Here is a 26000-nt window from a genome sequence, read left to right as displayed (position 1 = left end):
CTTGTTATGTATGCTGATTTGTGTTTGGTGATTGTATAACAACTAAAACATGATGACATTGTTGTTTAGTTGTACTCATATTTGGCTGTGAAACTTGAATTTGATGACATAGTTTGTTGTCAGACTGCAATTTGCTCGACGTTTTCGAATGAGAACAAAGCTGACCCGACAGGGCCTCTGCTATTTCTTTACCTACTAATAAACCAGCTGTTGCTTCTGGTCGTACGTCGCCATCAGTTTTACAAAAAAGTCCCTGTAGTTTTGCTTATTCAACCCGCAGTCCCGTTTTAAGTGGCTAATTTGGGAAAACCTTTCACTTTACAAAAAGGACCATGTAGTTTGATATATTCAACCCGCGGTCTTTTTTACGTCAATGCGGTGGCTCGAGCGGCTGGGGGTGAGGCGGCTGGAGCTTGCAGGGGCGGATCTGTGCACGGCAGGGGCTGGGGAGGCGGATCCGATGGCGGGCGGCGAGGCAAGGGTCGCCGGTGACGACGAGGAAGGCCAGACCGCGGCTTCCCGGGCGGATCCATGGCAGAAAAGAGACAGGGTGGTGAGGAAGAGAAGATGGGAGAAAAGAGGGCGGTGCGGCGACCCCGGCATGCTCGCCGGAGCCGGGTGATGGCAGACAGGCGCGGGAGACGGAGGGATCCGGCATGGCAGCGCGAAGTCCTTTTAGTTGGAGGCGGGCCTCCATGGCCGCGGCAACCCCTCCTCTTCTCTCTGTGGCCGCGGCAGCTCAGGCAGCGGTCAGATCCACCCTCCCACCCTCATTCCTCGCGCTGGATAACCTAGCCACCAGGCCATGGTGACCGACGGCGATAATGACGGTGGTGGCTACCTCGACGACGGCGGTATGACTTAGAAACCCCTCTGCCCCTTCCCTTCTCCCTCGGCGACCACTTGAATCCCGTGAGGAGAGGGGAGTGCCGATGCCAGGGTTCTGCTCTTCTTTCCTTCCCTTCCCTGATGATATTCTCTCCCTAACGCAGGCACACACCCAACATCGCCATGGACCAGTAGCTCAAGCATTCTTCTTCCTGATGGTGATGGGGTTCCCTCACCATCTTCAGGTCGTCATCCTTGAGGCCTCCACCATCTGCAGGTCTTTCTTCTTTTCTTCACCTCACTGTTGGATTCCATTCGATTCTCTGCTCTGCAGGTGAAGCTCTATCTATTCTCTGCTGTAGTGTCTACAATGGACTGTTTGCACCTTCTATGCAAATACTTGATTGTATATGGATTGAATGGATGGATAGATTGCAGGGTCTACAATGCACCACCTTGATTTGATTCGGTCTGGAGCAGCAGCATCTGCTCCTTCCTTCCTTCTCAACCATCTGTATTTACATTACTACTATAAGCTTCTGAAATGTAAATTATGCTAGGACAATTCCTCTTTAGCTTTAACTATGATATTCCTAAATGCGCAAGTAAATACTACTGGGATTACGACTACAAAAAAAATTCATGACATGCAAGCAATTCTCGGTTTAAATACTGTGAGCTTAAATAACAAGAGCTAAACTGTCGTGCTATGTTCAGAATTGGTACTAGAAAAGATAATCTAAACTGCACATTCTGAAAGTATATTGGACTCTTGCCCTCGAGAAATTAGTCTTCTAAGCATTACTTTGTAAATAAATGACATGATAACGTGTTGGTTCAGTTTAAAGCTGTAGGCAGAGGCTTGTGGTAGGGGGAAATCACTGCCAGTTGGAAACTAAAACTTCTATTTGTGAGTATGATCGGGACTGCGCTTTTCTGAAAGTATGTTAGCCAATGTTTGGATATCTTTCAATTACTTCTGAACAAGAAAGATGTAGTGCCATGCTAAGTTTGGATGTGGAGTTGTAATTTAACCTGCTTTGCAGCTCCATTTTGTCTTGCTACAACAATAGCTTGCCTCTGTGGTTCAGGGGTCAGGAACTTACATGGGCTTGCTCTTCTTTCATGTATTATATATGGGGTCCACGCTGCTTAGACTGTCTAAAAGTTATCTTCATTTCTACAAGTTTTCTTGTCAATGAACTTGACGGCTATTTGGTCATGTATTTGACTGCTTGTATTTTTTATTTCCTAATTGTGCACTTAGTCTGCATAAAATTCGTTAGCACATATTTCCTTGCAATTATGCTAAATTTCTGTTTGCATCCTTTTTCCATTTTGGTGGAATGTAGACATTGCTTAAGATGTAGTTTGATATTTTTCTAGGCGCACGCCATCACGCTCTTCCATTCCAGGGGCAACCAGGCCCGAGTCACCATCATCCTGATGTTGCCACGATGGGTGGCGGCAGCGGACAGACCAATGCACCTTGTGGTGATATCTACGTTAGGGAGGGTGTTGTTGCCGTCCACCACAATAACAACCTGTGTTGTGTCGATTTTAGATTCTTTGGTGACGAATTGGACTACATCCCGCTGAAGGCCGCTTATCCTGCTCATGAGCAAGGCTACTTAAAAGCAATCCTAGGTGAGTGATCTGTTCTTTGTCATGTCATGTATGTAGTTCCACCGACCTCATGTTGGATCGGAGTGTTTTCTACAGGATTCTTGTGGTGAATTCTTGAAGAAAAAAATCATTCTTCAAGATGATGTTTTCAAGCTCTGAATAGTGATTATGTTTGTTCTATAGTATACCAAAGATCATGCTTTTCTTTATGTCACAGAACCGATATGCTCTAAATTCCAATGGCACTAAACATCTTACGGATAAAATAGAAGCAACCTTTAGGAACTGGACATGTCTGCTCTATAAGAACCCCTGTGCTTATACCATGATTTTGCTGTAACCTAGCATTAGGTGTGCATGGGTCGTAGCTGCACCTATATAAGGAGCAACAATGGTTATATTAAAAGGATTTTCTTCCTCTATTCCATCGCCCCTCACGGGTCCCCCACTCCCACACGCTCCCTCCTTACTGCTCCCATTCATCCTCTCTCCTGGATCCCACACCCATTGTAGCTCAATCCACGCTGTAGTGTGCATCTCCAGTTATTGGTACTAACGAAAATGCTGCCTCCTCGCCACCGGGCAGCACCAACCGGATGTTGCCGTGTTGTGTTTGTGTAAAAATATATGGTAAATAAAATATATTTATGAACACTTACTGAACATACAACGGTGATAAATATATGTAATTTCATTTACATCACCTGTTTTGAACTGTATTTTATATGCAATTTCTATATCATGGTGGAACACAAAATTTGAATAAAAAATAATAGCACTGACCAATGTATATTCTGCAAGTTCAGATATATATCCATACTTAACTAAAGTACATACACTGCATACTGTGGAATCACACGGCAAATATTCATGCTTAACTAAATGCATCCGCTCCATTCTGGCAGTAGTGAATCTCGGGACAGTTCTGTGTGGCCTTGGATCAATCCTGAACTGATTGGTGTTATCTGCCCATTCTCTTTACATGACCAAATAAAAATATTTGTAGTTGCTTTTGCTGAGATGAATTGTTTGTTTCATGGATCCAAGCGTTGTTTTGGCGCTAAACCAAATCCTGGACCGAAGCCACATATGGTCTCTGCTTAATTGTCTTATAAGCAGTAGTGCAGCTGAGTTCTGGAAATCCCACCCTCCTTGCCAGTAGCAAGATGTGACTAAACTTATAAATAGGGATTAGAAAGGAACATGTTACTTTGGTTACTATTATCTTTATTTTATGTAATTTAGCTTATTGCAACTGTGGTTTTATGCTGCAGTTGACAAGATCCTTAAAGTTAGCTGGCAATCTTCTTCTATCCATTTCATTGTACTATGTTTTTGAAGCTCCAATGTTTACTTCAAAAAATTGGAATTTGCAAATTTTGTTTCTGGCTGCTCGGTCAGGCAAAGCCAACTGTTCACCACTATGTGCGGTTCTCTTCCATTTCATGGTGTGTAACCGAATATGGCACAAGACTATAGTTGTGTCATTGTGAAATTTACGAATGTTGATGTTTATTTTCAATATAATAGTATTGTTTACCAATTTGGTCCCTTGATCATGAACTAATTTCTCTTTCTATTCCTTCTAGATAATTTGCTTCAGTTCTAGCTACATGGTGAAACATGCATATTGTTTCCCGATATATTGGGCATCAGTCCACCTCTCATGAGATCTCTGAATTTTTGATCCATATTGTATTTGCAGAATTATTTCTTCAAGATAACTATGCTTGGATTCACAAATGCATGCAATTTCCTTCAAATGGAGGTTACTTCTTTACTAGTTATGTGCTATTCCACTTTCAAGTTTGGTTCTAGAAGTGTAATACTTGCTAGCTTAGCTGCAGAAGCGGGATGTATATGGCCTGAATTTATATTTCAGAGTGTATAAACTGATTCAGAGTATTCTGACATCTAAAACATTTTGTTGTATGGTTCTGTCTTGAAAGAACTGAAGTAATTCTTCTATGGGAGAGAATATAAACGTGATTCTGAAACAACATGCAACGTCATTTAGTTTCTTCTAAATATATCATTATAAAATGGTTGGCTCGATTGCGTTTTGTATGGATTCTGCAAGGGTCATTTCTATGGAATTACAAATTAGTTTTACATTTTTCTCGCCGAGCTCATTGTCTTTGGTTGCCATCTTCGGGATGGTTTGTGATCAAGTGGAGACCAAAAATCCTTTTTAATACGGACACCGAGAGTGCATTTAAAAAAATAGTGTTTCACTTTGTTCTTGCTTTCAAAAAATATTCACAACTTTCAACATGTTCATGCTTTAAAAAAATCTCAAAATTTCCAAAAGATAGTCCATTTCTAAAAATACATTCAAAATTGTTCAAAGATTTTAAAATCTTAATACTCCCCCGATCCATATTAATTGTGTTCCAAAAAAATCGTTTGTTCAAAATGTTCGTCTTCAAAATATGTTTCAGTTCTAACAAGAACACACAAATTAAAATTTGTTCATTTTTTAAGAAAACAAAGAAATATTCATGGTTTTCCAAAAAGCATAAAATAAAACCGAATGAAAGACGTTTAGGTGGGTTCTTCACGTCCACAACTCATGCTCCGAAAAACGATAATAGTGTAACCTTATTACCGATGTTTATCAGAAATTAATATAGGAAATGGCGCGTAATGGCGCACCGAACAGGTTTGAAGTGTTTTTCGCCCATTGCACTTTTTGAGCAATTTCGCCCATTGCACTTTTTGAGCAATTTCGCCCATTGCAACGCACGGGCATTTGTACTAGTATTTATTTATATGAGCAAAAGGGGATACCCCCTGATTTCTGTTAATAGAAATCATTAGATGTTCACAACACTACGCCCAACCTGCTACACAGGTTTCATTCATTACTAGTTTCAGCAAAGTGCTCATGTCGTAGCCACTGAATACATCACGAGTGCTACATACACTGTAAATAAAGAGACAATCATCCTACAGAGCACATCGATTTTGCCCATTATCTTCACAAGATTTACCATCTCCTCATCGCTGTCAAGGCTGTTCAGCAGCTGTTGCTTGGCCATGATCAGAGGAACTGCATCTTTAACCTTCTGCTCTGCATCTTCCTCTTCTGTCATTCCTTCAGTTACTTGTCCAACACCCCAACCTGCTGGTATTGGGATTCCTCGGCTAACCAAATAATCAGCGTAGTTGCATTCCCCCACATCAGCAACTTCCCAGAAATACAAATCACACGAATCTTCCCTTTTCTGCATGAATCAAATTGGAAGATCATCAACCAAACTATTAAAAAAATCAGCAACTAAAAGCAGCAGAACAACACTTAAACATATTATCACCTCATGATTCGGGCATTTGTAGAAGACTCGGCCAGGGTTGCGGATTGTGGTTGAGATGCGACGGATGACTCTGCGTGATTTGCAGCAGTGGCACCACACCAACAGCAGCGGGTTGCGATGAGCAATCGGCTGCGGTGCGTGTGCCGGCGGGGGTGTGATGAGACCCACAGGCGATGGTACGGGTGGCGACTTGGCGCATATCTGGTTGTTGCCTGCTGAAGAGCAGGTGGACGAGCAGCCAGCGGACATGGTTGCTGCGGCGAGAGCTTCTGATGCTAGGCAGAGTAAGTGGAGAAGAGGTGTGACGCCCCCGATTTGACCGTACACTAATCATGCACGCAAATGTGTACGATCAAGATCAAGGACTCACGGGTAGATATCACAACACAACTCTACAAATAAAATAAGTCATACAAGCATCATATTACAAGCCAGGGGCCTCGCGGGCTCGAATACAAGAGCTCGATCATAGACGAGTCAGCGAAAGCAACAATATCTGAGTACAGACATAAGTTAAACAAGTTTGCCTTAAGAAGGCTAGCACAAACTGGGATACAGATCGAAAGAGGCGCAGGCCTCCTGCCTGGGATCCTCCTAACTACTCCTGGTCGTCGTCAGCGGGCATCACGTAGTAGTAGGCACCTCCGGTGTAGTAGGAGTCGTCGTCGACGGTGGCGTCTGGATCCTGGGCTCCAACATCTGGTTGCGACAACCAGGAAGAAGGAAAAGGGGGAAAGGAGGGAGAAAGCAACCGTGAGTACTCATCCAAAGTACTCGCAAGCAAGGAGCTACACTACATATGTATGCATTGGTATCAACTGGAATAAGGCTATCATAGGTGGACTGAACTGCAGAATGCCGGAATAAGAGGGGGATAGCTAGTCCTTTCGAAGACTACGCTTCTGGCAGCCTCCGTCTTGTAGCATGTAGAAGAGAGTAGACTGAAGTCCTCCAAGTAGTATCGCATAGCATAACCCTAACCGATGATCCTCCCCTCGTCGCCCTGTGAGAGAGCGATCACCGGGTTGTATCTGGCACTTGGAAGGGTGTGGTTTTATTAAGTTCCGGTTCTAGTTGTCATAAGTCAGGTACAACTCCAAGTCGTCCTGTTACCGAGATCACGGCTATTCGAATAGATTAACTTCCCTGCAGGGGTGCACCACATACCCCAACACGCTCGATCCCATTTGGCCGGACACACTTTCCTGGGTCATGCCCGGCCTCGGAAGATCAACACGTCGCAGCCCCACCTAGACCAACAGAGAAGGTCAGCACGCCGGTCTAAACCTAAGCGCCAGGGGTCTGGGCCCATCGCCCTTAGCACACCTGCACGTTGCGCGTGGGCGGCCGGAAGCAGACCTAGCCTAGTGGCCGTTCCAGTCCAATCCAGCGCGCGCCGCTCCGTCGCTGACGTCAAAAGGCTTCGGCTGATACCACGACGCCGGATGGACCCATAAACTACTCGCGTAAGATGGTTAGTGCGTATAGACCAAATGGCCAGACTCAGATCAAATACCCAGATCTCGGTTAAGCGTGTTAAGTATCGCGAACGCCAACCAGGGCCAGGCCCACCTCTCTCCTAGGTGGTCGGACCTGCCCTGCCGCTCCGCCTCAAAACTCCACTCGCGGGTGCCTCCTCAAGCCGACCCGTCTTTAAGTCACCACATGTATCATGTATAAAGTATATAGTATATACCCGTGATCAACTCCCGAGTGATCACGGCCTGATAGTATAGCATGGCAGACGGACAAGGATGTAGGGCCACTGATGATAAACTAGCATCCTATACTAAGCATTAGGATTGCAGGTAAAGGTAACAACAGTAGTAGCAAGGGCAGGCTATGCATCAGTATAGGATTAACGGAAGCAGTAACATGCTACACTACTCTAATGCAAGCAGTATAGAGAAGAGTAGGCGATATCTGGTGATCAGGGGGGGCTTGCCTGGTTGCTCTGGCAAGAGAGAGGGTCGTCAACACCGTAGTCGTACTGGGTAGCAGCGGCGTCGGTCCCGGTGTCTAGCGAGAGAAGAGGGGGGAGAAACAATAAATATTTAAGCAAACAGATGCATAGCGATGCATGATATGACAAGTAACGCGTCAGAGGTGCCCTATCGCGGTATGAGGTGATACCGGTGAAGGGGGGAAAACATCCGGGAAAGTATCCCCGGTGTTTCCCGTTTTCGGACAGATGAAACAGAGGGGGAAAGTTGCGAGTTCGCTATGTAGGGATGTGGTGGCGGATAAACGGGCTGCGTATTCCGGAATTCGTCTCGTCGTTCTGAGCAACTTTCATGTACAAAGTTTTCCATCCGAGCTACGGTTTATTTTATATAATTTTAAAAGATTTAAATCATTTTTAGGATTTATTTATTTAATTTAATCAACATTATCCAGAATAGTGTCTGCTGACGTCATCATGACGTAGCATGACGTCAGTAGTTGACTCAGGTCAACCTGACAGGTGGGTCCCGTTCGTCATACATCTGTTTTAATTAACTAACAGTTAATTAGGTTAATTAGTGATTAGGTTAATCTAATTATAATAATTAACTTAATTAATTAATTAATTAATTATTTTTATTATTATTATATTTTTTATTCTTTTTTTTTTCATTTTGGGCGTGGGGCCCCCTAGTCAGTGGCTCCGGGGCGAGGGGGCCGGGCCCAGGGGGGGGGGGGGGGGGGGGGGGGGGGCTACGGGACGGGCGTTGCGGCGCCCGACTGGGCGTTCGCCCAAACCGACGCGGAGGCCGGGGCGTGGCACGGCGCCGAGGGCGGCCAGTCCGGGGCAAGACGAGGACCGGCGCGGGCTGGAGGCACGCCGGTCAGCGGCGTGGCGCGAGGGAGAGAGAGGGAGGGCCGGGGTCGAGGGCGCGGTCGGTGGTGCCGGTGCACGTGGCCGAGGCGACCAGGGGGGAAGGGCGCGGTGGCCGCGGCAGGGGAGCCGCACGGGGAAGCGGGGAGGGGCCCGGGGCGGGACGGCCCGGCGCGGGCGACGGTGGCGCCGGAGCGCGTCGAGCGGCGACGGCCGAGGCGACCTAGGGGGAGAGGAGGGCGAAGGGGGTAGCTCACTGGGGAAGTAGGGCAACGGGGCAGTGGGCTTGGGGGCGGTCGGGGAAGACCGGCGAGGAGGAGGACGAGGAGGCGTTCGGCGGCGACGGGGCGGTCCGGCGACGAGGGCGGCGGGGCGCGGCTCGATCCGGCGGCTTCAGGATCGGTAACGAGGCGAGGCGCCGGCGTCGAGGAGTGGGGCGGCGCGGTCGCCGGGGAGAGGCGGCGGGGTCGGGATGAGGCCGACGGGGCGATGGGATGGGGGCGCCGAGCGCTGGGGCGCTGGGTGTGTGGCGGCGCTGGGAGGGAGAGGGAGAGACGTGCGGGGGAGAGTGGGGGTGGGGGTGAGCTAGGGTTTCGGTCGTGGGAGGGATCAAGGGGCCCAGTGGTGGGGGGGGGGCTTGTGGCCTGCTGGGCCGAAGCCCAGGGGGCAAGGGGGGGTTCTCCTTTTCTTTTTTTTGTTAGTTTCTTTCTTTTATTTATTTTCCTTTTCTGTCTTTATTTATTTTAAAATACTTAGGCAGTTTATAAAATTGTGTTTATTACACCATATTGACCTATGTAAAATATGGCATCTCCCGAACACTTTTGTTTTAAATTTTGAAAAACTTTTATTCTTTGGTTGATTTTGAATTTGAATTTGAATCAGTTTCGAACTAACACGAGATAAGGAACAGTAAACGAGGTGACGTGGCATCATTAGTAGAGGTTCACTGTAGCTTAATTATCCGGGCGTTACAAAACTCCTCCACTACAAGAAATCTCGTCCCGAGATTTAGGAGGTAGAAGGAAACAACGCGGGGTATTCATCACGCAGGCGATCCTCGCGTTCCCAAGTGGCTTCGTCTTCAGAGTGATTCGACCACTGGACTTTGAGGAATTTGATCGCCTTCTGACGTGTGCGGCGTTCAGCTTGGTCAAGAATGCGGACCGGATGCTCTTTATAAGAGAGGTCCTGTTGCAATTCGAGCACTTCATGATCCACCGCTCGGATTGGATCCTTGAAGCAACGGCGGAGTTGTGACACATGGAACACATCGTGAACCTGAGAAAGGTTCGGCGGAAGCTCCAGTTGATATGCCACTTTACCACGCCTTTCGAGAATAGTGAAAGGACCAATATAGCGGGGAGCTAGCTTTCCCTTGATCCCGAAGCGGTGAGCACCCTTGGTGTAACTCGAAGATAAGCCTTTTCGCCAGGTTGATAGACCATGTCTTGGTGATGACGGTCATACTGACTTTTCTGACGTGACTGAGCAGTCTTGAGATTCTCGCGAATAATGCGAACTTGTTCTTCGGCCTGTTGGATAATATCCGGACCGAAGAGTGGACGTTCCCCAGTTTCAGACCAGTTCAGAGGGGTTTGACACTTTCGTCCATATAGCACTTCGAAGGGGGACATCTTCAGACTAGCTTGATAGCTATTATTATAAGAGAACTCGGCATATGGAAGTGATTCCTCCCATTTCTTGCCGAATGATATTACACAAGCTCGAAGCATGTCTTCGAGAACTTGGTTGACACGTTCAACCTGTCCTTGCGACTGAGGATGAAACGCAGTACTGAACGACAGATGAGTTCCCATAGCTTCTTGGAAACTCGCCCAAAACCTTGAAGTGAATAAGCTGCCACGGTCTGAACTAATAACCAGTGGGATACCGTGAAGTGAAACGATTCTGGCCATGTAGAGAGTAGCAAGCTGACTAGCAGTGATCGTCTCTTTGACCGCCAGAAAATGGGCAACTTTGGAAAGCCGGTCAATGACGACAAGAATAGCATCATTACCTTTCTGCGATTTGGGAAATCCAGTGACGAAGTCCATTTCAACATGGTCCCATTTCCATTCAGGAATAGAGATAGGTTGCAGAGTTCCAGCAGGCCTTTGATGCTCTGCTTTGATTCGGTGACAAACATCACACTCAGCAACATAACGAGCAATGTCCTGCTTCATATTAGACCACCAGAATCTTTGACGAATATCCTGATACATCTTTGTACTACCAGGATGGATGGACAGAGGCGTATCATGAGCTTCTTGCATAACCCTTTTAGTCTTATCCAGGTTTTTCTTCGAACATGGTACCACTAAGCGGCCTTTGAAATACAAGGCGCTATCATCGGCGATCGTGAAGAATGAGGGCTTTCCCCTTTTGAGGTCGCGCTTAATCTTGAGGACTTCATCGTCACACTTCTGTATCCATTTGATGGTGTCCACAAGATCTGGTTTCGCAACCAGGGTATTGAGAGAACCCTTGGAAACAACATGGAGGTTCTGTTTGGGGAAACCTTCGGGAGGGGGAGCGAGTGATCCCGGGGGAACAATATGGAGGTTCAGCCTTCTAAATTCTTCGGTAAGCGAGGGCTGAACTTTGTGGACCTGGAGGTGGTTGCAGTAAGACTTGCGGCTCAAGGCATCAGCCATTACATTAGCCTTGCCGGGGGTATAGGATATACCCACGTCAAAGTCTGCAACAGTCTCCATCCATCTTTGCTGGCGTAGGTTCAAATCTGGCTGAGTAAATAGATACTTCAGACTTTGATGGTCGGTGAAGATCTCGCAACGATTACCGAGAAGGTAATGTCGCCACTGCTTCAGTGCATGAATGACAGCAGCAAGCTCGAGGTCGTGAACTGGGTAGTTTTCTTCGTGAGGGCGCAATTGACGAGAGGCATAAGCAATCACTCTGCGCTCTTGCATTAGGACACAGCCTAATCCTTGACGGGAAGCGTCGCAGTAAATGATGAAGTCCTTCTTAGTATCAGGTGGAGCAAGTACGGGGGCAGAAGTCAACTTGTCTTTGAGCGCCTGGAAACTTTCCCGACACTTGTCTGTCCAGTCGAACTTGACACCCTTATGCAACAAATTAGTCAGAGGCCTGGCAATCTTGGAGAAGTTCTCGACGAATCGACGGCAATAGCTGGCGAGACCGAGAAAACTTCGGACTTGCTTCACATTCTTCGGAGGAGTCCACTCGAGTATAGCCTGAACTCGTTCAGGGTTGACGGCAATACCATCCTTGGAGATGACATGCCCAAGATAGGTTACTTCGGGGAGCCAGAATTCACACTTGGAATACTTAGCATACAGTTGATGTTCTCGAAGCTTCTCTAGCACAAGACGCAGATGTCCAGCATGTTCTTCCTCGTTCTTGGAAAATACAAGGATATCGTCCAGATAAACCACGACGAACTTGTCGAGGTAATCCATGAATATATAATTCATCAGACGAGAGAAGGTGGCGGGAGCATTCGTTAAGCCGAATGACATGACGGTGTACTCATATGATCCATACCGAGTCACGAAGGCGGTTTTTGGGATGTCCTCTTCACGAACACGGATCTGGTGGTAACCCAACCTCAAGTCGAGTTTGGAGAACACTGATGAGCCAGCCAGTTGATCATAAAGATCATTGATTCGAGGAAGAGGATATTTATTCTGAATGGTAGCTTGGTTTATAGGACGGTAGTCTTGGACTAATCGGTTTGTCCCATCCTTCTTCTTAACAAAGAGAGAAGGTGCTCCCCAAGGAGAGCAACTTGGACGAATGAAACCTTTGACAAGAGATTTGTCGATTTCCTCCTTAAGCTCAATGAGTTCATGCGGCGGCATCTTGTAGGGTCGTTTAGCTATAGGGGTAGTGCCGGGTTTCAAGTCGATGATGAATTCGACAGCTCTAGCAGGAGGAATCCCTGGAAGTTCTTCTGGGAAGACATCTTGGAATTCACGAACGACGGGAATGTTTTCAATGCCCTCGAGTGGTGCAGCGTTCAACGCGTTCAAGGCATAAAGTCGTGCCTCGGCGTTCTGAACTAGATGAGCTTGGTAAGCTATTATTTCGTCAGAAGGGTGTAGCAGATGGACGACCTTAGTGGCGCAAACTATAGAAGCAGTATGCGCTTTCAACCAATCCATTCCCAGAATGAGGTCGATGCTACAGGACTTTAGTACGATGGGGGAGGCAAGGAATTCCAGTCCTTCAATTTCAACGGGAACGTTGTGACTAACCATAGAGGTTTGACACTGGCCCGCAGGGGTGTGTACCACAATCGCAGTGTTCATCTCTTCGTATTTGATGCCATGCATGAATGCAAACTCAGCTGATATGAAAGAATGTGATGCTCCTGTATCAAATAAAACAGATGCTGGTACTGAATTTACGAGGAGTGTACCCATCACGGTAGCAGGCTGGTCTAGAACTTCATTGAGATCAACATGGTTGGCCTGAACAAGACCATAAGACTTGGCACTGTTGTTGCGAGGCTGGTTGCTTCCACGGCCATTTGCTGGAAGGGCCAGTTGATTCTGTTTCTGGTTGCATTCCCTAGCACGGTGCCCTGGTTGTCCACACCTGAAGCACAAACCATTCTCGGGAGTAGGAACAGGAGCTTGGGGTGGTGGAGCTGGAAGCCTTGGCTGCCTAGTTGGAGTCGTAGGCAGACGAGGTGCAGCATAGGACTGCCTTGGGGCAGGTGCACTTGGCTGGTACATGCTGTTGGGAATCCATATCTTGCACTTCTGCGAGGACGGGCCCGAAGATGAGCCCGTGTCACGGCTGCACTTGTGAGAGCTCTGGTATTCCTGCAGACCAGTTTCGACATTGATGGCTTTGTTCACCAGAGTGGCGAAATCAGCAAAATCATGCACTAGAAGTGCGAGTTTGATGTCAGCTTGAAGGCCATCCCGGAACTTCTCCTGTCTGCGTGCATCAGTTGCAATGTCCTCTTCAGCATAGCGGGACAAGTCTAGAAACTCCCGCTGATAAGCTTCCACAGTTTTGTTGCCTTGGGTGAGGTTGCAGAACTCACGCTTCTTCCGGTCCATAACTCCCTGAGGGATGAAGCGAGCACGGAAGGCAGCTTGGAAGTCTGGCCAGGTGATGATTGTTCCAGCTGGCAGAGTACGCCTGTGGCTGTCCCACCATGAGCTGCGGGTCCCTTCAGGAAGAAGGAAGCAAAGGTGACATAGCTGGCAGGGGCTACATCAGCAGACTCCATCTCATAGGTGATGTCTCGGAGCCAGTCATCAGCATCCAGAGGCTGAGTTGAGCTGTGGTACACAGTTGGGTTCAGGCGCATGAAATCCTGCAGAGTTACTGGGGTTGGCTGCTGGTTCATATTGGGGCGAGGAAACTGAGCCATAATATTCTCCATGAACTGACGATTCAGCTCAAACTGTTGCATCATCCCAGCCATGTACTCAGGTGGTGGTGGGGCGTTGCCACCACGACCACGACCACCTGGTCTAACCATCCTGCTAATATTTAACAGGGGTAGTTCAGCATTGAGGAATTGTAAAAACAAGAATCATTCATGATGAAACATGCACAACGAACGTAGCATGATAGATACTACATAGTAGTCGGCATATCTTACAAAAGAGATCAGCATAGAGTTCGTTACACGGAGTTCGGTACATAGGCTAAGACATCATAGGCGGCACACAGGCTCGCGGCGAATGCAGCTAACACTAATAAGCAAGTCTACGTCAGTCCCATGCGGTACTGCGGAGGTAGGTGTAGCCCGACAGCTGGTAGTGACGCAAAGGGAAGACCTCCACGCGAGTAGCCTGGGGTCCGCGGATACTCTGGTGCGGAACCCGATGCGCAGGTGGCAGGAGAGGGCCCAATGCAGGAGAGTAACCCCCCACATCTGGCCAGCCGACGCCCTGGGGCATCACGGTCCGGGCAGGGTAGATCGCAGAACGCGACAGATCACCAGAGCGGACAGAGGGGTGCAACAGCGTCAGAGCACGATACAGGTGCTGACGGGTGGTGTACAACTCGTGGCGAAGAGCTCGGTTAGCTCTATCCAGCCCATCAGCATGCAGAACCAGGTTCTGATGGTAGAATGGCTCTCGGGTGACAGTGGAGTAGGCAGCAGTGTAGTAACCCTCCGCACCAACATCGGATGCGATAGCAATGTGCCTGAAGGGGGAGGTGTCCAACTCCTGATACTCTCCTCGAAGACGTGTCAGAGCAGCATAAGCAGCATCGTGGACCGCCATGTCGATGGTCACTCCAACACCATGAGCAGTGTGCAGCACGGTAGTGGAGTCATACTCCCGAGAGTAGAGGTGGACGATGGCACGGTACTGCTCCTGGTTGAAGTCCTGATACTCCTCATAGACGGTGTACTCAGGGTGCCAGCGATAACCCAGATAGGTCATCATCTCAACCAACACAGCAGGTGATCCTGAGGCACCAATGGCCGTCGTGTGGCGCACGACCTGCCTCATGGGTTCCATCTGAAAACAAAGATGTTTTCACAGGAGTCAAATGACAATGTGGATAATGTTCAAATACTACTCTAAAGAATAACTAGGGCTTATCCAACTTTGGGGTGAATGTCGTAACGGGATCCTAGTGTCAGAGTTAGTAAATTCGTTTAACCCGAGTAGAAGAGAGTTCAGAGTCCCAGAGTAAAGGTCGAGGAGTAAAAGATCCTAGTACCACCCGATGGCGACGTGGGCCCGTAAGGCACACAGCCAAGTTAGTAAAAGTTTTTACAACGTCTAAACTCGACTTCGGCCAAGGAGTGTGGAAGGGGGATTCCTACAGGCAGTCGGCTCTGATACCAACTTGTGACGCCCCCGATTTGACTGTACACTAATCATGCATGCAAATGTGTACGATCAAGATCAAGGACTCACGGGTAGATATCACAACACAACTCTACAAATAAAATAAGTCATACAAGCATCATATTACAAGCCAGGGGCCTCGCGGGCTCGAATACAAGAGCTCGATCATAGACGAGTCAGCGAAAGCAACAATATCTGAGTACAGACATAAGTTAAACAAGTTTGCCTTAAGAAGGCTAGCACAAACTGGGATACAGATCGAAAGAGGCGCAGGCCTCCTGCCTGGGATCCTCCTAACTACTCCTGGTCGTCGTCAGCGGGCATCACGTAGTAGTAGGCACCTCCGGTGTAGTAGGAGTCGTCGTCGACGGTGGCGTCTGGATCCTGGGCTCCAACATCTGGTTGCGACAACCAGGAAGAAGGAAAAGGGGGAAAGGAGGGAGAAAGCAACCGTGAGTACTCATCCAAAGTACTCGCAAGCAAGGAGCTACACTACATATCTATGCATTGGTATCAACTGGAATAAGGCTATCATAGGTGGACTGAACTGCAGAATGCCGGAATAAGAGGGGGATAGCTAGTCCTTTCGAAGACTACGCTTCTGGCAGCCTCCGTCTTGTAGCATGTAGAAGAGAGTAGACTGAAGTCCTCCAAGTAGTATCGCATAGCATAACCCTAACCGATGATCCTCCCATCGTCGCCCTGTGAGAGAGCGATCACCGGTTGTATCTGGCACTTGGAAGGGTGTGTTTTATTAAGTTTCCGGTTCTAGTTGTCATAAGGTCAAGGTACAACTCCAAGTCGTCCTGTTACCGAAGATCACGGCTATTCGAGTAGATTAACTTCCCTGCAGGGGTGCACCACATACCCCAACACGCTCGATCCCATTTGGCCGGACACACTTTCCTGGGTCATGCCCGGCCTCGGAAGATCAACACGTCGCAGCCCCACCTAGACCAACAGAGAGGTCAGCACGCCGGTCTAAACCTAAGCGCCCAGGGGTCTGGGCCCATCGCCCTTAGCACACCTGCACGTTGCGAACGCGACCGAAAGCAGACCTAGCCTAGTGGCCTTCCAGTCCAATCCGGCGCGCGCCACTCAGTCGCTGACGTCAAAAAGGCTTCGGCTGATACCACGACGCCGGGATACCCATAACTACTCCCGCGTAGATGGTTAGTGCGTATAGACCAAATGGCCAGACTCAGATCAAATACCCAGATCTCGTTAAGCGTGTTAAGTATCCGCGAACGCCGACCAGGGCCAGGCCCACCTCTCTCCTAGGTGGTCGGAACCTGCCCTGCCGCTCCGCCTCAAAACTCCACTCGCGGGTGCTCCTCAAGCCGACCCGTCTTTAGTCACCACATGTATCATGTATATAGTATATAGTATATACCCGTGATCAACTCCCGAGTGATCACGGCCCGATAGTATAGCATGGCAGACGGACAAGGATGTAGGGCCACTGATGATAAACTAGCATCCTATACTAAGCATTAGGATTGCAGGTAAAGGTAACAACAGTAGTAGCAAGGACAGGCTATGCATCAGTATAGGATTAACGGGAAGCAGTAACATGCTACGCTACTCTAATGCAAGCAGTATAGAGAAGAGTAGGCGATATCTGGTGATCAAAGGGGGGGCTTGCCTGGTTGCTCTGGCAAGAGAGAGGGGTTGTCAACTCCGTAGTCGTATTGGGTAGCAGCGGCGTCGGTCTCGGTGTCTAGCGAGAGAAGAGGGGGAAGAAACAATAAATATAATGCAAGCATATGCATAGCGATGCATGATATGACAAGTAACGGCGTTAGAGGTGCCCTATCGCGGTATGAGGTGATATCGGTGAAGGGGGAAAACATCCGGGAAAGTATCCCCGGTGTTTCGCGTTTTCGCACAGATGAAACAGAGGGGGAAAGTTGCGTGTTCGCTATGCTAGGGATGCGTGGCGGATAAACGGGCTGCGTATTCAAATTCGTCTCGTCGTTCTGAGCAACTTTCATGTACAAAGTTTTTCCATCCGAGCTACGGTTTATTTTATATAAATTTTAAAAGATTTAAATCATTTTTTAGGATTTATTTATTTAATTTAATCAACATTATCCAGAATAGTGTCTGCTGACGTCATCATGACGTCAGCAGTTGACCAGGTCAACCTGACAGGTGGGTCCCGTTCGTCATACTCTGTTTTAATTAACTAACAGTTAATTAGGTTAATTAGTGATTAGGTTAATCTAATTATAATTAATTAACTTAATTAATTCCTTAATTAATTAATTAATTAATTATTTTTATTATTATTATATTTTTTAATTCTTTTTTTTTCATTTTGGGCGTGGGGCCCCCTAGTCAGTGGCTCATCCGAGCCACCAGGGGCTAACGGGCGCGGGCCAAATGGGGCTGCAACCGAGCGGAGCCCCGGGGCGTTTGGGCGCGAGCGCCGGCGGCCAGGGGGCCGCGACGGCGACCGGAGCGGGGCTGGGACGGCGAGCGGCTGTGGCGCGAGGCGAGGCGGGGCGATGGGCGGCGGGTGCCGCACGGGCGCCGAGGCGACCAGGGGGGGAGGGCGCGGCGGCCGCGGCAGGGGAGCCGCACGGGGAAGCGGGGAGGGGCCGGGGGCGGGACGGCCCGGCGCGGGCGACGGTGGCGCCGGAGCGCGTCGAGCGGCGACGGCCGAGGCGACCTAGGGGGAGAGGAGGGCGAAGGGGGGAGCTCACGGGGGGGGGGGGGGGGGGGGGGGGGGGGGGGGGGGGGGGGGGGGGGGGGGGGCGGGGGGGGGGGGGGGGGAGTAGGGCAACGGGGCAATGGGCTCGGGGGCGGTCGGGGAAGACCGGCAAGGAGGAGGACGAGGAGGCGTTCGGCAGCGGCGGGACGGCGCGCGTCCACGGCGTCCGGCGAGGAGGGGGGTGAGGACGAGCGACGGGGCGGCGGGTGTTGGGGGCCGGGCGAGGGAGAAGGGGATCGGGCTCCTCCCGATCCAGATCCAGCGCGAGGGGGGGTGGGGGAGAGCGAGTGGGGAGTGGGGGGTGAGTGGGGCGACGGGGTGGGGTTAGGGTTTCGGGGGTGTGGGGTTATGGGGGGGGGGTGGCCGGCTGGGCCTTTGCCCAGTTGGGCCGGTGGTGGCCTGGCCGGCTGGGCCGTCTGGCCCAGTGGGGGGGTCCTTTTATATATATATTTTGGTTTGTTTTCTGTTTTTTGTATTATCTTTTCTTTATTTATTTTCTTTTCTGTTTTGATTCATTTTAAGTATTTAGGTCTTTTATAAAGGCATGGATCCCACACCATAAATTCCTAGGCATTTATTTGCTCACCCCGAACATTTTGTCTTAAATTTTGAAAAGTTTTTATTCTTTGGTTGATTTTGAATTTGAATTTGAATCAGTTTCGAACTAACACGAGATTAGGAACAGTAACCGAGGTGACGTGGCATCATTAGCAGAGGTTCACTGTAGCTTAATTATCCGGGCGTTACAAGAGGAGAAGTGAACGTTGGATATGTCAGTTTCATTACTTGCAGAGTAGCATAGCACCATATATAGTCATAGTCTAGGTTTGGATTCGAACCAGCTACAGGAGCACGTCTTTCTTTTTTCTAAAACTCAGCAACGTCTCTTTACTGGTACACTAGCTTGTTCTGTACGCCTTCACAAGTCTTTGATTTTCTTTCCCTTTTTTGCGAGGAAGGAAGGAGGACAAAATTCAGAGTTCCTGGGACTCGAACCCAAGACCTCTCGGTTGAAAACCAAGGGTGCTAGTCACTTATGTGGCGAATGTTCCCTGTGAGGAGGGCGGCAGACGAACACATTTTCCTCGCAGTTTTCTTCCTATATATGAAAAACTATGCTACTTGGTGTCCGCTTAGTCAACAAACGATTGTGCCAACCTTGACCGTTGGATTGACATTCAACGTCTGTCGCGTTTCTTCAGTCTCTTCTTCCTCGAGCCACCAAAGCCAAACCAGCGCCGGTGGGACCGCCTGCTCCCGCCTCCCACGGCTGGCTGTGATCTTCCCCGGCTCCTGTTCATTCCCGTCCGAGGCCTCACCATCGTCCTCCGCCTTGGTTCGCTCGCCGCGGCGCCGCCCTCCGTTGTTGTCAACATGGTCAACAACCGAGAGGAATAAGGAGATGACTGTACATGGTGAGGATGACAGTAGGGACCCAGCAGTGCGCGCAGTAATTTTATTTTTTCGAGACGGAGAAGGGTATCAACTGGGTTGTGCGGGACCCGTGGCCCGTCTAGCCCAGGCTTTTATTTCATATGTTTAGCACATGACCAGTCCAGTTTGTTTTTTTCTTTCTAAAAATGGCTAGCCAGCTATTTTGTTTTTTGCAGAATAACCAACGTAGGCCTACTTGCTTTTCTATGCCCTGCTGGGCCGGAAATCTTTCAAGACGGGGAGGGATGCATTTTGCCCAAAAAATGGGCTATAAGTAATAAGAAATGGGCTATAAGTAATAATAAATGGGCTGTAAAATGAAAAAATACAGCAAACAGGCAATTAGTTCCAAAATATTGTTTTCTTTCGGATTTTGATATTTTAAATTTCATTGTTTTTTGTGCGGGTAAAATTTCATTGAATTTAAATTAAGGTATATTTAGATTTAAAATTAATTTGAATCTGGCTAGAAATTTCGGGATGTAAGCTGTTTGGGACAGATTTGGAAGCTGACTTGTGGGTCTACTAGGTTGACGTGTACTTTGGCTTTGTCAACTTAGTCCACAAACGATTCTAGCAGCAGTGACCGTTGGATGTTAATCCAACGGCCGTGCTGCTTCTTCAATATCTGATCTTCTTTCTCCAGTCGCCCAAACCAGCTTCGGTGGGACTGCCTGCTCCCGTCTCCCGTGGCCGGCTGTGCTACCGCACCGGCCACACCGCCCCACCCTACTTCATTGCTGGCCAGGCCATTCCTCTACTCACCCACACCTCCTGTTATTTTCCGGCGACGGCAGCCGGACCAATAAACCCTCGTACTCCCCACCGCGTGGGCAACCATTGCCGAGTCTTCCCCGGCTCCGTGTCGTTCCCTTCCTAGGCCCCGCCGTCGTCCACCGCCATGGTGCTCTCGGCGCGGCCTGGTCAATATGGTCAACGAACGACATTCATCGGTCGTGGACTGTACGCGCAAAATAATGATTCCTCCACCTGACAGCTGGGACCCACCGGAAGGGCCTCTGTATTTCACGAAAAAACGTTCCCCCCGCTGACATGTCGGACCCACCAGCTATATCTTCGCACGCAAGGAAGTGCCTTCTTATTACGCACAAAAAAATGAATACCCCCTGCTAGCTGGGACCCACCATAGTGGGAGGATGACTTGTGGGCCAACTAAGTTGACGGGGACAGAGGGCTTTGTCAACTTAGTCAATATGAACGATTCTAGCTCCAGTGACCGTACGATGTCCATCCAACAGCCGTAGTGCTTCTTCAACCTCTGGTCTTCTTGCTCCAGCCGCCCAAAGTAGCGCCGGTCGTGCCGCATGCTCATGCCTCCCGTGGCAGGCTGTGCTGCCGTGGAGGCCTCACCGCCCCCTACTATTCCCACCACTGGCCAGGCCCTACAGCGACGGCAGCCTCACACCGCAGCCGAACCAGTGAACCCTCGTACTCCTCTCCGCGCGGGCTTCCACTGTCGCGTCTTCCCCGGCTCCACGTCGTCCCCTTCCTAGGCCTCGCCGTCGTCCACCGCCGTGGTGCTCTCAGCACGGTCTGGTCAACATGGTCAAGGAACGACTTCCATCGGACATGGACTGTACATGCAGAGGCTGACAGCTGGGTCCACGGCCGCAGCAAGTAAGTGCCCCCTTATTACACGGAAAATAATGATTCCTCCACCTGACAGCTGGGACCCACCGGACGGGCCACTGTATTTCACAGAAAAAACGTTTCCCCCTGACTGCTAGGACCCACCAGCTTCATCTTCGCATGCAAGGAAGTGCGTCCGGGCAAAAAAAAGAATGATTCGCCCCCTGACTGCTGGGACCCACCGGCTACACCTTCACATGCAAGGAAGTGCGTTCGGGCAAAAAAAATGATTCGCCCCCATGACTGCTGGGACCCACCGGCTACATCTTCGCACGTAAGGAAGTGCGTCCGGGCAAAAAAACGATTCGCCCCCCTGACTGTTGGGACCCACCAGCTACATCTTCGCAGGAAAGGAAGTGCCTGACAGTCGGGACCAACCTGGTCGAAGCGTACGTAGCGTTGTCATTCTGGTCGCGAACGTGTACGTACATACTGGTCGATGTAGAGGCGTGCACGTGTCGTAGTAGAGGCGCGCACGTGTCGTAGTAGAGGCGCACACGTAGCATGTACACGTACGTACAGCGGCCAGGGTGCAAGAAAGAAAATACGGCCATGTATGTGTACATACGGGTGGGGTCTCAAACGCCTACTCGCGCATACGTACGGCCAGGGCTCGTGTACATGGCTGGGTCGGAATGGAGAAACAGCATCGTCGTCATGTTCATGGGGAGGCAACGGAATGCGTTGTGTTCATGGGGAGGCAACGGAATGCGCCGTGTTCATGGGGAGGCAACAGAATGCGTCATGGTCATCGAGAGGCAACGGAACGTGTGGGAGCCAACCGGCTGGGTCGAAACGGAATGTGTGGTCGTGTTCATCGGGAGGGCTTGGACGGAACAGGCGATGGAAACGAGGCCTGGCGTAACGCAAAACGGACGAAACGGACCTCCTACGTTCGGAACGGGGTCCTGTTGATCGGGAGGGGTGTGGCGTACCGCAAAACGGAGGAAACGGACCTCCTACGGTCGAAACGAGGGTCCTGTTGATCAAGAGGGGTGTGGCGTACCGCAAAATGGATGAAACGGACCTCCTACAGTCGAAACGGGGGTCCTGTTGATCGGGAGGGGTGTGGCGTACCGCAAAACGGACGAAACGGACCTCCTTCGGTCGAAACGGGGATCCTGTTCATCGGGAGGGGTGTGGCGTACCGCAAAACGGGACTCCACAGGATACTGTTCATCTCCACCGCCGACCTCCTCCAGCCTCCACGGGCTCCTGTTCATCTAGCCTCCACCGCGTGCTACTCCACCGGCTACTGTTCAACCACCCCTCCACCGTCTACTGTTCATCCAGCCCTCCACACCACGGGGTCCTGTTCATCCAGAGGCAACGCCACCGCTCACTGTTCATCCACCCCCCCCCCCCCCCCCCCCCCCCCCCTTTTCCCCCCCCCCCCCCCCCCCGCGCAACGCTCACTGTTCATCCAATCGATCGGCTTCAGTTAGCAGCAGTAGCGAAGGAATCGCTCGATCGGGTTCAGTTAATAGCCATCGATCGGTCGCTCGGGTTCAGTAACAACTAGCCCGCAGTGCAATCGTTCGGGTTCAGTTAGAGCCCAACGCCTCGCTCGGGTTCAGTTAGAGCCAACGCCTCGCACACACGCACGTACGTGTACGAGAGAAACGTGCATCGCTCGGCCCCCGACCTCCCACCGTAACCAGGAACTCCCCGAAATTTTCCTCCCCTCGCTTCTACCACGGTTTTTTCCATCATGGACGGCCCAAAGAATGTCATGCAGCTGCGTCTCCGGCCCGACCAGGACGGAAAGCCCATTTTCTGTCATGATTTTTTGTCATAGAAGTAGGAGCCCACCACATCTATGATGATATCGGGTTTTGTCACAATTATCGTCATAGAAGTGTCATATGTATGACAGAAAAAAATTTCGTTTGGCCCAAAATGTCACGGATGTGTCTCTTTTTGTAGTGGTTGTATCCACAAAACGACCACAATTTGGCAATATGAACTCCGTTTGAGCTCCATCACCTACGAAAACGATCACAAGTAAACGTGATACACGTCATCACCCTCTTCGTCGGCGTTGACAACTTTTCAGGGGCCGGATCCAGATTGGAAAATCGAGTTTCGGATGATTTTATCTTTGACGTGTACTCTACCACCCTTCTACGAGCTCACCCACAGACAGATATATGGACAATAACATATAGAGTAATGCACCATCCTTCCATTTTCAAATCGGAAAGACTACGGGTTCAGTTAGGACAGAAGGAGGAGGCTCTTCGTTGCATCGAAACCCGAGAATTCATGCTTTACATGCTCTGTCGCCCTCCACGCTACCACCCTCACTTTTTCACCAGCGGGTGCATTTTTCTTAAATGATAACGTACTTTACAGCTCTTCCTTGTTATGTTTATGCACACGAAATATTATAGGGCATCCTGAATGGTGCAAGATGGCTCGTTAGAGCGATCTCCTTACCCTGAAAGTTGATTTCACGTGCCGTCCCTCGATGTTGTATCCAGAAAATGACAACAACTTGGCCATACGAACTCCATTTGAGCTCCATAACCCTCTAAAACGATCACAACTAAACATGGTACGCGTCCATCACCCTCTTCGTCGGCGTCGACAACATTTCAGGGGTCAGAGACAGGTTGAAAACCGAGTTTCGGATGATTTTATCTTTCACCTGTACTCTACCACCCTTCTGTGAGCTCACCCACGGACAGATATTGTTGGGTTTCGTAGTAATTTCAAAAAATTTCCTACGCACACGCAAGATCATGGTGATGCATAGCAACGAGAGGGGGAGTATGATCTACATACCTAGTAGATTGACAACGGAAGCATTTGGTTGATGTAGTCGTACGTCTTCACGATCCGACCGATCAAGCACCGAAACTACGGCACCTCCGAGTTCTAGCACACGTTCAGCTCGATGACGATCCCCGGACTCCGATCCAGCAAAGTGTCGGGGAAGAGTTCCGTCAGCACGACGGCGTGGTGAAGATCTTGACGTACTAATGCTGCATGGCTTCGCCTAAGCACCACTACAATATTATCGAGGACTATGGTGGCTGGGGGCGCCACACACGGCTAAGGAATAGATCACGTGGATCAACTTGTGTATCTCTGGGGTGCCCCTGCCTCCGTATATAAAGGACTAAAGGGGGGGAGGCGACCGGCCAAGGAGGGCGCGCCAGGAGAGTCCTACTCCCTCTGGGAGTAGGATTCCCCGCACCCCCAATCCTAGTTGGAATAGGATTCGCGGAGGGGGGAAAAGAGAGAGAGGGGCCGGCCCCCTCTCCTTGTCCTATTCGGACCAAGGGAGGGGAGGGGCGCGCGGCCCATGTAGGGATGCCTCTTCTCTTTCCCACTAAGGCCCATCATGGCCCATTTAGCTCCCGGGGGGTTCCGGTAACCTCCCGGTACTCCGGTAAAATCCCGATTTCAACCGGAACATTTCCGGTATCCAAACATAGGCTTCCAATAAATTAATCTTTATGTCTCGACCATTTAGAGACTCCTCATCATGTCCATGATCACATCCGGGACTCCGAAAAAACTTCGGTACATCAAAATGTATAAACTCATAATATAACTGTCATCGTAACCTTAAGCATGCGGACCCTACGGGTTCGAGAACAATGTAGACATGACCGAGACATATCTCCGATCAATAACCAATAGCGGAACCTGGATGCTCATATTGGCTCCTACATATTCTACGAAGATCTTTATCGGTCAGACCGCATAACAACATACGTTGTTCCCTTTGTCATCGGTATGTTACTTGCCCGAGATTCGATCGTCGGTATTCCAAATACCTAGTTCAATCTCATTACTGACAAGTCTCTTTACTCGTTCTGTAATACATCATCCCGCAACTAACTCATTGGTTGCAATGCTTGCAAGGCTTAAGTGATGTGCATTACCGAGAGGGCCCAGAGATACCTCTCCGACAATCGGAGTGACAAATCCTAATCTCGAAATACGCCAACCCAACATGTACCTTTGGAGACACCTGTAGAGCTCCTTTATAATCACCCAGTTACGTTGTGACGTTTGGTAGCACACAAAGTATTCCTCTGGTAAACAGGAGTTGCATAATCTCATAGTCATAGGAACATGTATAATTCATGAAGAAAGCAATAGCAACATACTAAACGATCGGGTGCTAAGCTAGTGGAATGGGTCATGTCAATCAGATCATTCACTTAATGATGTGATCCCGTTAATCAAATAACAACTACTTGTTTATGATTAGGAAACATAACCATCTTTGATTAACGAGCTAGTCAAGTAGAGGCATACTAGTGACACTTTGTTTGTCTATGTATTCACACATGTATTATGTTTCCGGTTAATACAATTCTAGCATGAATAATAAACATTTATCATGATATAAGGAAATAAATAATAACTTTATTATTGCCTCTAGGGCATATTTCCTTCAGTCTCCCACTTGCACTAGAGTCAATAATCTATATTACACAATAATGATTCTAACACCCATGGAGCCTTGGTGCTGATCATGTTTTGCTCGTGGAAGAGGCTTAGTCAACGGGTCTGCAACATTCAGATCCGTATGTATCTTGCAAATCTCTATGTCTCCCGGCTGGACTAGATCCCGGATGGAATTGAAGCGTCTCTTGATGTGCTTGATTCTCTTGTGAAATCTGGATTCCTTTGCCAAGGCAATTGCACCAGTATTGTCACAAAAGATTTTCATTGGACCCGATGCACCAGGTATGACACCTAGATCGGATATGAACTCCTTCATCCAGACTCCTTCATTTGCTGCTTCTGAAGCAGCTATGTACTCCGCTTCACAT

The 26000-nt window shown here is 49.3% G+C and overlaps 1 long non-coding RNA gene across 3 annotated transcripts; it reads left to right on the top strand.

Moving 5' to 3' along the window:
• The first annotated feature begins 343 nt into the window (after positions 1-343).
• LOC125552714 lies at positions 344-4392 on the top strand. Of its 3 annotated transcripts, none has more exons than XR_007303757.1 (4): positions 344-854; positions 993-1105; positions 2215-2475; positions 4044-4392. It is a non-coding gene; the product is annotated as an uncharacterized LOC125552714 (long non-coding RNA). The 3 variants fall into 3 exon arrangements; XR_007303756.1 differs by having other exon boundaries at positions 346-854; positions 4160-4392; XR_007303755.1 differs by having other exon boundaries at positions 345-854; positions 2215-4392.
• Positions 4393-26000: the final 21608 nt, after the last annotated feature.

Source organism: Triticum urartu, chromosome 1 (genome assembly GCF_003073215.2).
Source record: "Triticum urartu cultivar G1812 chromosome 1, Tu2.1, whole genome shotgun sequence".
Taxonomy (NCBI): domain Eukaryota; kingdom Viridiplantae; phylum Streptophyta; class Magnoliopsida; order Poales; family Poaceae; genus Triticum; species Triticum urartu.
Note: the sequence above shows the minus strand (reverse complement) of the source record. Positions and strands in the feature narration are given on the sequence as shown.